At 47.7% G+C, this 10,829-nt stretch overlaps 1 long non-coding RNA gene across 1 annotated transcript; it reads right to left on the reverse strand.

Moving 5' to 3' along the window:
* Positions 1-2,814: 2,814 nt before the first annotated feature.
* LOC140192643 (uncharacterized) lies at positions 2,815-3,962 on the reverse strand. The gene is made up of 2 exons (XR_011884386.1): positions 3,864-3,962; positions 2,815-3,169 (listed from the first exon to the last, which is right to left on the reverse strand). It is a non-coding gene; the product is annotated as an uncharacterized lncRNA (long non-coding RNA).
* Positions 3,963-10,829: the final 6,867 nt, after the last annotated feature.

Here is a 10,829-nt window from a genome sequence, read left to right on the forward strand (position 1 = left end):
CACACACACACACACACCACATACACTCACACACACACACACACACCACATACACTCACACACACACACACACCACATACACACACACACACACACACACACACACAGACTACACTCACAGACACACACACAGACTACACTCACAGACACACATGCACACAGACACACTCACACACACACAGACTACACTCACAGACACACACACAGACTACACTCACAGACACACATGCACACAGACACACTCACACACACACAGACTACACTCACACACACACACACCACATACACTCACACACACACACACAGACTACACTCACAGACACACACACAGACTACACTCACAGACACACATGCACACAGACACACTCACACACACACACACACGGACTACACTCACAGACACACATGCACACAGACACACTCACACACAGACTACACTCACACTCACACAGACACACACACACAGACTACACTCACAGACACACACACACACACACGGACTACACTCACACACACACAGACACACACACACACCCACCACATACACTCACACACACACACACACAGACTACACTCACACACACACACACACACAGATACAGAGACACACACAGACTACACTCATAGACATGTACACTTCAATCATACACAGACTACACACACACACACACACACACACACACAGACCCGTATATAAAATGGAGGAACTCAGTTGACGAGTCCCACGTATGGGCTGCCCACCCCACCTGCCCCCCAGCACACATTTGTTTGTTAATACAGATGTCACATTTGGCTGTACGTCATAAACCGGAGTCCGAGTCCCGGTGAAGGGTCTCAACCTGAAACACCAACTGTTGAGTCTGCCCAGCAGTTCGCGTGTGTTACCTCCCCAAGGATTCACTGTACGAAAGACTGAGCCCTCTAGCCCTCCTCCCTCTCAGTTTTAGACAGCCCTGCGTCGGAGATGAGACCTCTGCCTGTCTACTAGTGTGTGGTCTTGCAGACCTCCGTCTGGCCACCTCTCAGCCTCCTCAGCTCCAGGGAAAATGGCCCCAGCCAGGCCAGAATCACGAGAATCACAAGCCAGGGGAAATCTGCGGACGCTGGAAATCCAGAGCAGCGCACACAGAAACGCTGGAGGAACTCAGCAGGCCGGGCAGCGTCTGTGGAGAACAGCAAACAGTCGATGTTTTGGGCCAGGCCTGGAGAATGGCCACGGAAACGAAAGGGTTAACGGATGAGGCGCGTTTGACCTTCCTGGACCTTGACTCCCTGAGTTTAGAAGAATGGGTGGGCGGGGTCCTGTCGGTACCCATCGAATACTGGAAGGTCAAGCGTGGGTGTGGAGGGGACGTCTCCTATGGTGAGGGAGTCTCGGACCAGAGGGCACAGCCTCGGGATAGAGGGGCGTCCCTTCAGAACCGAGGTGAGAAAAAACTCCCTGAGCCGGAGGGTGGGGAATCGGTGGAATTCGCTGCCGCAGACGGCTGTGCAGGCCAGATCATCGGGTATGCTTGAAGCTGAGGCTGAGAGGTTCTTGGCTTGTGAGGGCGTCAAAGGTCATAGGGATAGTAAATCAGCCATGATGGAATGGCGGAGCAGATTCAAGAGGCTGAATGGCCTGCTCTAATGGTGTGACGGTATTATGATCTGATAACTCGAGCCCCCTAGGCCCAGCAACCTATGGCTCCTTCCTCCTCTCCAGTATGCCTCCTTCACTGCCTCCCCCCACCCCCAACCCACAACTCTCAGGGATTGACGAGTTCCGGGATCCTCAAACCACCCCTCCCGAGTCTCTCTGTTCTACAACACTCTCCGCCTCACCCGTGTCGGAGTTAACTTCCGCGGACCCCTCCCCACTACCCGGTCAGCGGCCACTTTATTAGGTACCCCCACCCCCCCGTACTCCTGCTGGTTAATTCAAAATGTCCGATCAGCCAATCAACGGACAGTAGCTCGATGCGTAAAAGCCCATAGGCACGGCCGCGGGGTTTCACTCGCTGTTCAGACCAAACCTCAGAATGATCCAGAAATGGGATCCAAGTGACCAGGACTGGTCCTGACGAAGGGTCTCAGCCCGAAACGTCGACTGATTACTCTCTCCCATAGATGCTGCCTGGCCTGCTGAGTTCCTCCAGCACTTCGTGTGTGAGCGCATGTGTTGCTTTGCATTTCCAGCATCGGCAGGTTTTCTCTTGCGTTTGACCGTGGGATGGTTGGTGGTTGTTGGTGCCAGGCGGGGTGGTTTGAGGATCCCAGAAACTGTTGATCACGTACCTTTCAAGAGTTGACAGGGGATGGTGAGACAAACATGAAGTACCCAGTGAGTGAGAGCTGAGGGTGAAAACACCTCATTAATGACAGAGGTCAGAGGGGAATGGCCAGACTGGTTCAAGCTGACGGGAAGGCGACAGTAACTCAAATAACCACACGTTACAACAGTGGTGTGCAGACGAGCATCTCCGAACGCACAGCAGCTCGAACCTCACAGTGGGTGGGCTACAGAAGCTGAAGACCACGAGCATAGACTCAGGGGGCACGTTATCAGGGGCGGGAGGGCCGCTGAGTGTAGGCCCCACTGTAAGCCAAGGCAACCTTCCACACGGGAGGCTGGCAACGGCCACAAAGCGCTGGAGGCACTCGGCAGGGCAGGCAGCATCCGAGAAGGGGAATGAATGGCCGAGGGTTTGGGTCGGGGCCCTTCACCGGGAGGATGTTCACAGCCCGACCTACTGAGTTCCTTTGCGAGTCGCTCGGAGGCTCCTGCATCTACCACACTGGCGGATTTGGTGGCATCCACAGACTCACTTGCCCTTTCAAGCCAAAGTAGGAATTTATTATCGAAGTGCATATAGGTCACCGCATGCTAGCTGGAGAAAAGCTACACATAAACGAGGTGCCAAACAGCCGGTGAACCACGGACATTGGCGCAGGCTTGGCATGCTAACGGTTAACGGGATTTTAACAGGATGAAGGGGAGGAGTGAAGCAGGGGAGTGTTGAGAAATTCAGACGGTCTGGGATTCAGGGAGGGTGGGTGAAAGGAAAGGGGAGGGCCGAGAGGAAGGGTGGGGGTAGTTTGGGACGTGGGAAGCAGCCCTGTCTCCAGTTGCGATCTATGTCTTCCTCTGGAATACTTGCTTGGCGACGGCTCCCTCTGCGTGCATCTCCTGCAGAGACGGGAACGGGGGCACGGTCAGTGCAGAGTCCGACACAGAACGCAAGGCCCACACACGCAGGCACAGTGACGTATGCTCTTGGACCAACCGGGACCATGCACACAGCGACACTTGCACACACACAGACACACACACACACACACACTCACACACACACACACAATCACATACACACACACAGGCATGCACACACACACACACTCTCACATACATACAATCACACACACACACACACAATCACATACACACACACGCTCACACACAGACACACATACTTCACACACACAGACATAGTACACACACACAGACACACACACACACGTACCACACACACACACACAGACACACACACTCTCACACACACACACTCACATAAACACACACACAATCACATATACACATACTACACACACACAAAATCACACTCACACACACACTCACATAAACATACACACACTCAGATAAACACACACACACAAAATCACACACACACACTCTCACACACACACACTCACATAAACACACACACAATCACATACACACATACTTCACACACACACACACACACACTCACACGAGGTTAAGGTGCCCACATACCGAATCCCACACCCTGTGGCCCACCTGCCCGGTGCCAGGGGCGCAGAGTAGCCGCAGCCCCTCCTGATGGCCAGGACTGTCTGCTCACCAGGTGCAGCATGTCTCCCTCCAGCCACTGGGTCCAGCCCCGGTCCTGCTTCTCGCCAAGCTGCGTGCACACCAGCCGGTCTCCGTCCCACTGGACCGTCGTCTGTGTCGCCAGCGAGGGCGGAGGAAAGTGGGAGAGGGGAGAGCGGTTGGTCACGTTTGGAGCACAGAACATAAAACAGCCCTGTACAGGCCCTCCAGCCTACGATCTTCCACCAGGACTCACTTTTTCATCTAACCGGTCCTCAACGTGCCCGAGAGTCTCTTAAACGCATCTAGTACATTCTAGGTATCCACCGCTCTCCGTGTGAATAAACCTACCTCTGACATCCCCTCCCACTGAGCATCCTCCAATCAGCTCCAATGGATGTCCAAACAACAGGAATTCTGCAGATGCTGGAAATTCAAGTAACACACATAAAAGTTGCTGGTGAACGCAGCAGGCCAGGCAGCATCTTCATCCTGATGAAGGGTCTCAGCCTGAAACGTCAACTGCACCTCTTCCTAGAGATGCTGCCTGGCCTGCTGCGTTCACCAATGGATGTCCTCTCCTTTGCTGCCCTCCGAAAACTGCACTGGCTGTCTCCTCTATCTGTCCCTGATCTCGACACCTCTATCAAGTCACCTCTCGCCCTCCTTCGCTCCAAAGACAAAAGCCACAGCCGGCTCAGCCAGCTTGCTCTCTAACCCAGGCAGCACCCTGCTGAACCTCCTCTGAAACCTCTCTGAATCTTCCACATAGTCCCTACCATGAGACCAGGGCTGAACACAATTAGACACAGCAGCAGAATCAGGGCCTGCTCCCCCATCCATCAAGGCTGATTTACTGTCCCTCGCAACCCCGTTCTCATGCCTTCTCCCTGTAACCTTCGACACCTTGAAGGGTCAAGCACCAATCAATGCGTGCTTCAAGCACACCCAACGATCCAGCCTCCACATCCATCTGTGGCAACAAGTTCCACAGGTCCACCATCCTCCAAAGACACCTCGGTCCTAAAGGGAATCCCTGTGCTCGAGGCTGTTCCCGCTGGTCCCGGCCATTGGAAATGTTCACTCTATCTAGGCTTTCCAATATTGGGTAGGTTCAAGAGGATCCCTCTTCATTCTTAGACCATAAGGCGCATAAGATACAGGAGCATTTGGCCGATCGAGTCTGCTCCACAATTTTCCTCTCTGCCCCAACCTCCTGCCTTTTCCTGTACCCCATCATGCCATGAATCGATTAACCTCCGCCTTAAATATACATGAACATTTAGCCTCCACGTCTGCCTCTGGCAGACAATTCCACAGATTCACCACTCTCTAATTTACTGTCATTCTTCTGAACTCCAGTGAGTACAGGCCCAGAGACATCAAACACTCCTCATACAATGAGATCCCCCCTCATTCTCTAAACTCCAGTGAGTACAGGCCCAGAGACATCAAACACTCCTCATACAATGAGATCCCCCTCATTCTCTAAACTCCAGTGAGTACAGGCCCAGAGACATCAAACACTCCTCATACAATGAGATCCCCCTCATTCTCTAAACTCCAGTGAGTACAGGCCCAGAGACATCAAACACTCCTCATACAATGAGATCCCCCTCATTCTCTAAACTCCAGTGAGTACAGGCCCAGAGACATCAAACACTCCTCATACAATGAGATCCCCCCTAATTCTTCTAAACTCCAGTGAGTACAGGCCCAGAGACATCAAACTCTCCTCATACAATGAGATCCCCCCTCATTCTTCTAAACTCCAGTGAGTACAGGCCCAGAGACATCAAACTCTCCTCATACAATGAGATCCCCCCTCATTCTTCTAAACTCCAGTGAGTACAGGCCCAGAGACATCAAACACTCCTCATACAATGAGATCCCCCCTCATTCTTCTAAACTCCAGTGAGTACAGGCCCAGAGACATCAAACACTCCTCATACAATGAGATCCCCCTCATACTCTAAACTCCAGTGAGTACAGGCCCAGAGACATCAAACACTCCTCATACAATGAGATCCCCCTCATTCTCTAAACTCCAGTGAGTACAGGCCCAGAGACATCAAACACTCCTCATACAATGAGATCCCTTCTCATTCTCTAAACTCCAGTGAGTACAGGCCCAGAGACATCAAACACTCCTTATACAATGAGATCCCCCTCATTCTCTAAACTCCAGTGAGTACAGGCCCAGAGACATCAAACACTCCTTTTACATTAACCCTTTCATCCCGAGATTGTTCTCTTGAATCTCCTCTGGACCGTCTCCAGTGTCAGCACATCCTTTCTTTGATAAGGGGCCCAAAATTGTTCACAAAACACCAACTGCAGTCTTATCAAAGCCTCAACCTTCAAAACCATAAAACTGTGTCTTGATACGACCAGAGTTTTACAGACCTGTAGCATCACTTCACAACTCTGAAATTCAGTTCCCCCGACTAATGAAGGCCATCACACCGTATGCCTGCTTAACAACCCAACCAACACGCGCTCAGCTTTGAGGGGTCTATGGACGATCACAATCTACCACAAGATCCCTCTCACACACACGAATTGCTGGAGGAGCTCTGCCGGCCTGAAACGTCCACAGAAATGAGGAAACAGCCGAGCTTTCGTGCCGAGACCCTTCATTCACTCCTTTCCCACAGACATTCCCCAACCTGCTGAGTTTCTCCAGCATTTCATGTGGGTTTCTTGCATTGGAGATTTTCACATGCCCGAGGGCGCCCTGTCCTTCCAACCTGCTGGGAATCCTGCCATTCACCCTGTAATCCGTGTTCAAATCCGACATTCCAAAGTGAATCATGTTGCACTTTTTGGGATTGAACTCCATGTGCAACTTCTGCACCCAGTTCTGCATTCTGTCAATGGCCTGTTGCAACACTTTGAATGTGAAACACCTTTACTGAAATCCTTAGACACCACATCCAATAACCTACCTTCATCAATGTAAAACACCTTTACTGAAATCCATATTCAACATATCCACCATTCTACCTTCATCAATCTGAAACACCTTTACAGAAATCCATAGACACCACATCCACACTCCACCTTCATCAATCTGAAACACCTTTACTGAAATCCACAGACATCACATCCACCACTCTACCTACATCAATGTGAAACACCTTTACTGAAATCCGTAGACACCACAACCACCACTCTAAATACATCAATGTGAAACACCTTTACTGAAACCCATATACACCACATCCACCACTCTACCTTCACCAATGTGAAACACCTTTACTTAAATCCTTAGACAGCGCATCCAACAATCTACCTTTATCAATGTGAAACACCTTTACTGAAATCCATAGACACCACATCCACCACACTGCACTCATCAATGTGAAACACCCTTACGGAAATTCACAGACACCACATCCACAACTCTACCTTCAGAAAGTTGAAACACCTTTACTGAAATCCATAGACACCACATCCACCACTCTACCTACACCAATCTGAAACACCTTTACTGAAATCCTTAGACACCACATCCACCACTCTACCATCACCAATGTGAAACATCTTTACTGAAATCCATAGACACCAAGTCCACCACTCTACCTTCACCAACGTGAAACACCTTTACTTAAATCCGTAGACAGCGCATCCACCACTCTACCTTCATCAATGTGAAACACCTTTACAGAAATCCATAGACACCACATCCACAACTCTACCTTCAGAAATTTGAAACAAATGTTCTGAAAACAATAGACACCACATCCACTGCTCTACACTCATCAATGTGAAACACTTTACTAAAATCCATAGACACCACATCCACGACTCTACCTTCACCAATCTGAAACACCTTTACTGAAATCCTTAGACACCACATCCATCACTCTACCTTCATCAATGTGAAACACCTTTGCTGAAATCAATAGACACCACATCCACCACTCTACCATCACCAATGTGAAACACCTGTACTGAAATCCTTAGACACCACATCCAACACTCTACCATCACCAATGTGAAACACCTTTACTGAAATCCATAGAGACCACATCCATCACCTACCTACACCAATGAGAATCACCTTTACTGAAATCCTTAGACATGACATCCACCACTCTACCTTCACCAATGTGAAACATCTTTACTGAAATCCATGGACATCACATCCACTGCCCTAGCTTCATCAATGTGAAACACCTTTACTGAAATTCACAGACACCACATCTACAACTCTACCTTCGGAAATTTGAAACAAATGTTCTTAAAACAATAAACACCACATCCACAGGTCTACACTCATCAATGTGAAACACTTTACTGAAATCCATAGATACCACATCCACCACTCTACCTTCATCAAAGTGAAACACCTTTACTGAAATCCATATACACCACATCCACGACTCTACCTTCAGAAAGTTGAAATAACAGATCCGAAATCAATAGGTACCACATCCACTGCTGTACACTCATCAATGTGAAACACTTTACTGAAATCCATAGACAGCACATCCAGCACTCTAGAATCACCAATGTGAAACACCTTTACTGAAATCCATAGACACCACATCCACCACTCTACCTTCAGAAATTTGAAACACATATACTGAAATCAGTAGACACCACCTCCACTGCTCTGCATTCATCAATGTTAAACACCTGTATTGAAATCCATAGACACCACATCCACAACTCTACCTTCATCAATGTGAAACACCTTTACTGAAATCCATAGGCACCACATCCACCACTCTACCTTCAGAAATTTGAAACACCTTTACAGAAATCCAGACACCACATCCACAACTCTACCTTCAGAAAGTTGAAACAACTGTTCCGTAATCAATAGACACCACATCCACTGCTGTACACTCATCAATGTGAAACACTTTACTGAAATCCATAGACACCACATCCAGCACTCTACCTTCAGAAATTTGAAACACCGTTTCAGAATGCCACAGACACCACCTCCACCACTCTACCTACACCAATGAGAATCACCTTTATTGAAATCCATAGACACCACATCCATCACTCTACCTTCATGAATGTGAGACACCTTTACTGAAATCCATAGACACCACATCCAACACTCTACCTACACCAATGTGAATCACCTTTACTAAAATCCATATACACCACTTCCATCACTCTACCTTCACGAATGTGAGACACCTTTACTGAAATCCTTAGACACCACATCCTTCACTCTACCTTCATCAATGTAAAACAACTTTATTGAAATCCATAGACACCACATCCACCACTCCACCTTCATCAATCTGAAACAGCTTTACAGAAAGCCATAGACACCACATCCACGACTCTACCATCATCAATGTGAAACACCTTTACTGAAATCCTTAGACAGGACATCCAGCACTCTACCATCATCAATGTGAAACACCTTTACTGAAATCCTTAGACACGACATCCAGCACTCTACCTTCATGAATGTGAAACACCTTTCCTGAAATCCATAGACACCACATCCACAACTCTACCTTCAGAAATTTTAAACAAATGTTCTGAAATCAATAGATACCACATCCACCACTCCACCTTCATCAATGTGAAACACCTTTACTGAAATCCATCGACACCATATCAACCACTCTACCTTCATCAATCTGAAACACCTTTACTGAAATCCATAGACACCACATCCACCTCTCTACCTTCATCAATGTAAAACACCTTTACTGAAATCCATAACGCCACATCCAGCACTCTACATTCAGAAATTTGAAACACCGTTTCAGAAATTAAAAGACAGCACATCCACCACTCTACCAACACCAATGAGAATCACCTTTACTGAAATCCTTAGACACCACATCCACCACTCGACCTTCACCAATGTGAAACTCCTATACTGAAATCCATTGACATCACATCCACCGCTGTACCTTCACCAATGTGAAACATCTTTACTGAAATCCATGGACATCACATCGACCACTCTACCTTCATCAATGTGAAACACCTTTACTGAAATGCATATACACCACATCCATCACTCTACCTTCGGAAATTTGAAACAAATGTTCTGAAAACAATAGACACCACATCCACTGCTCTGCACTCATCAATGTGAAACACTTTACTGAAATCCATAGACAGCACATCCATGACTCTAGAATCACCAATCTGAAACGCCTTTACTGAAATCCTTAGACACCACATCCACCACTCTACCTTCATCAATGTGAAACACCTTTGCTGAAATCCATAGCCAACACGTCCACCACTCTACCATCACCAATGTGAAACACCTTTACTGAAATCCATAGACACCACATCCATCACTCTACCTTCACCAATGTGAAACACCTTAACTGAAATCCATAGACACCACATCCACCACTCTACCTACACCAATGTGAAACACCTTTACTTAAATACTTAGACACCACATTCAACAATCTACCTTCATGAATGTAAAACACCTTTACTGAAATCCATAGACACCACATCCACCACTCTACCTTCACCAATGTGAAACACCTTTACTGAAATCCTTAGACACCACATCCACCACTCTACCTTCATCAATCTGAAACACCTTTACTGAAATCAATAGACACCACATCCACCACTTTACCTTCACCAATGTGAAACACCTTTACTGAAATCAATAGACACCACATCCACCACTCTACCATCACCAATGTGAAACACCTGTACTGAAATCCTTAGACACCACATCCAACACTCTACCATCACCAATGTGAAACACCTTTACTGAAATCCATAGAGACCACATCCATCACCTACCTACACCAATGAGAATCACCTTTACTGAAATCCTTAGACATGACATCCACCACTCTACCTTCACCAATGTGAAACATCTTTACTGAAATCCATGGACATCACATCCACTGCTCTAGCTTCATCAATGTGAAACACCTTTACTGAAATTCACAGACAGCACATCTACAACTCTACCTTCGGAAATTTGAAACAAATGTTCTTAAAACAATAAACACCACATCCACAGGTCTAC

This window comes from Mobula birostris, unplaced genomic scaffold, assembly GCF_030028105.1.
Source record: "Mobula birostris isolate sMobBir1 unplaced genomic scaffold, sMobBir1.hap1 scaffold_1960, whole genome shotgun sequence".
NCBI classification, from domain to species: domain Eukaryota; kingdom Metazoa; phylum Chordata; class Chondrichthyes; order Myliobatiformes; family Myliobatidae; genus Mobula; species Mobula birostris.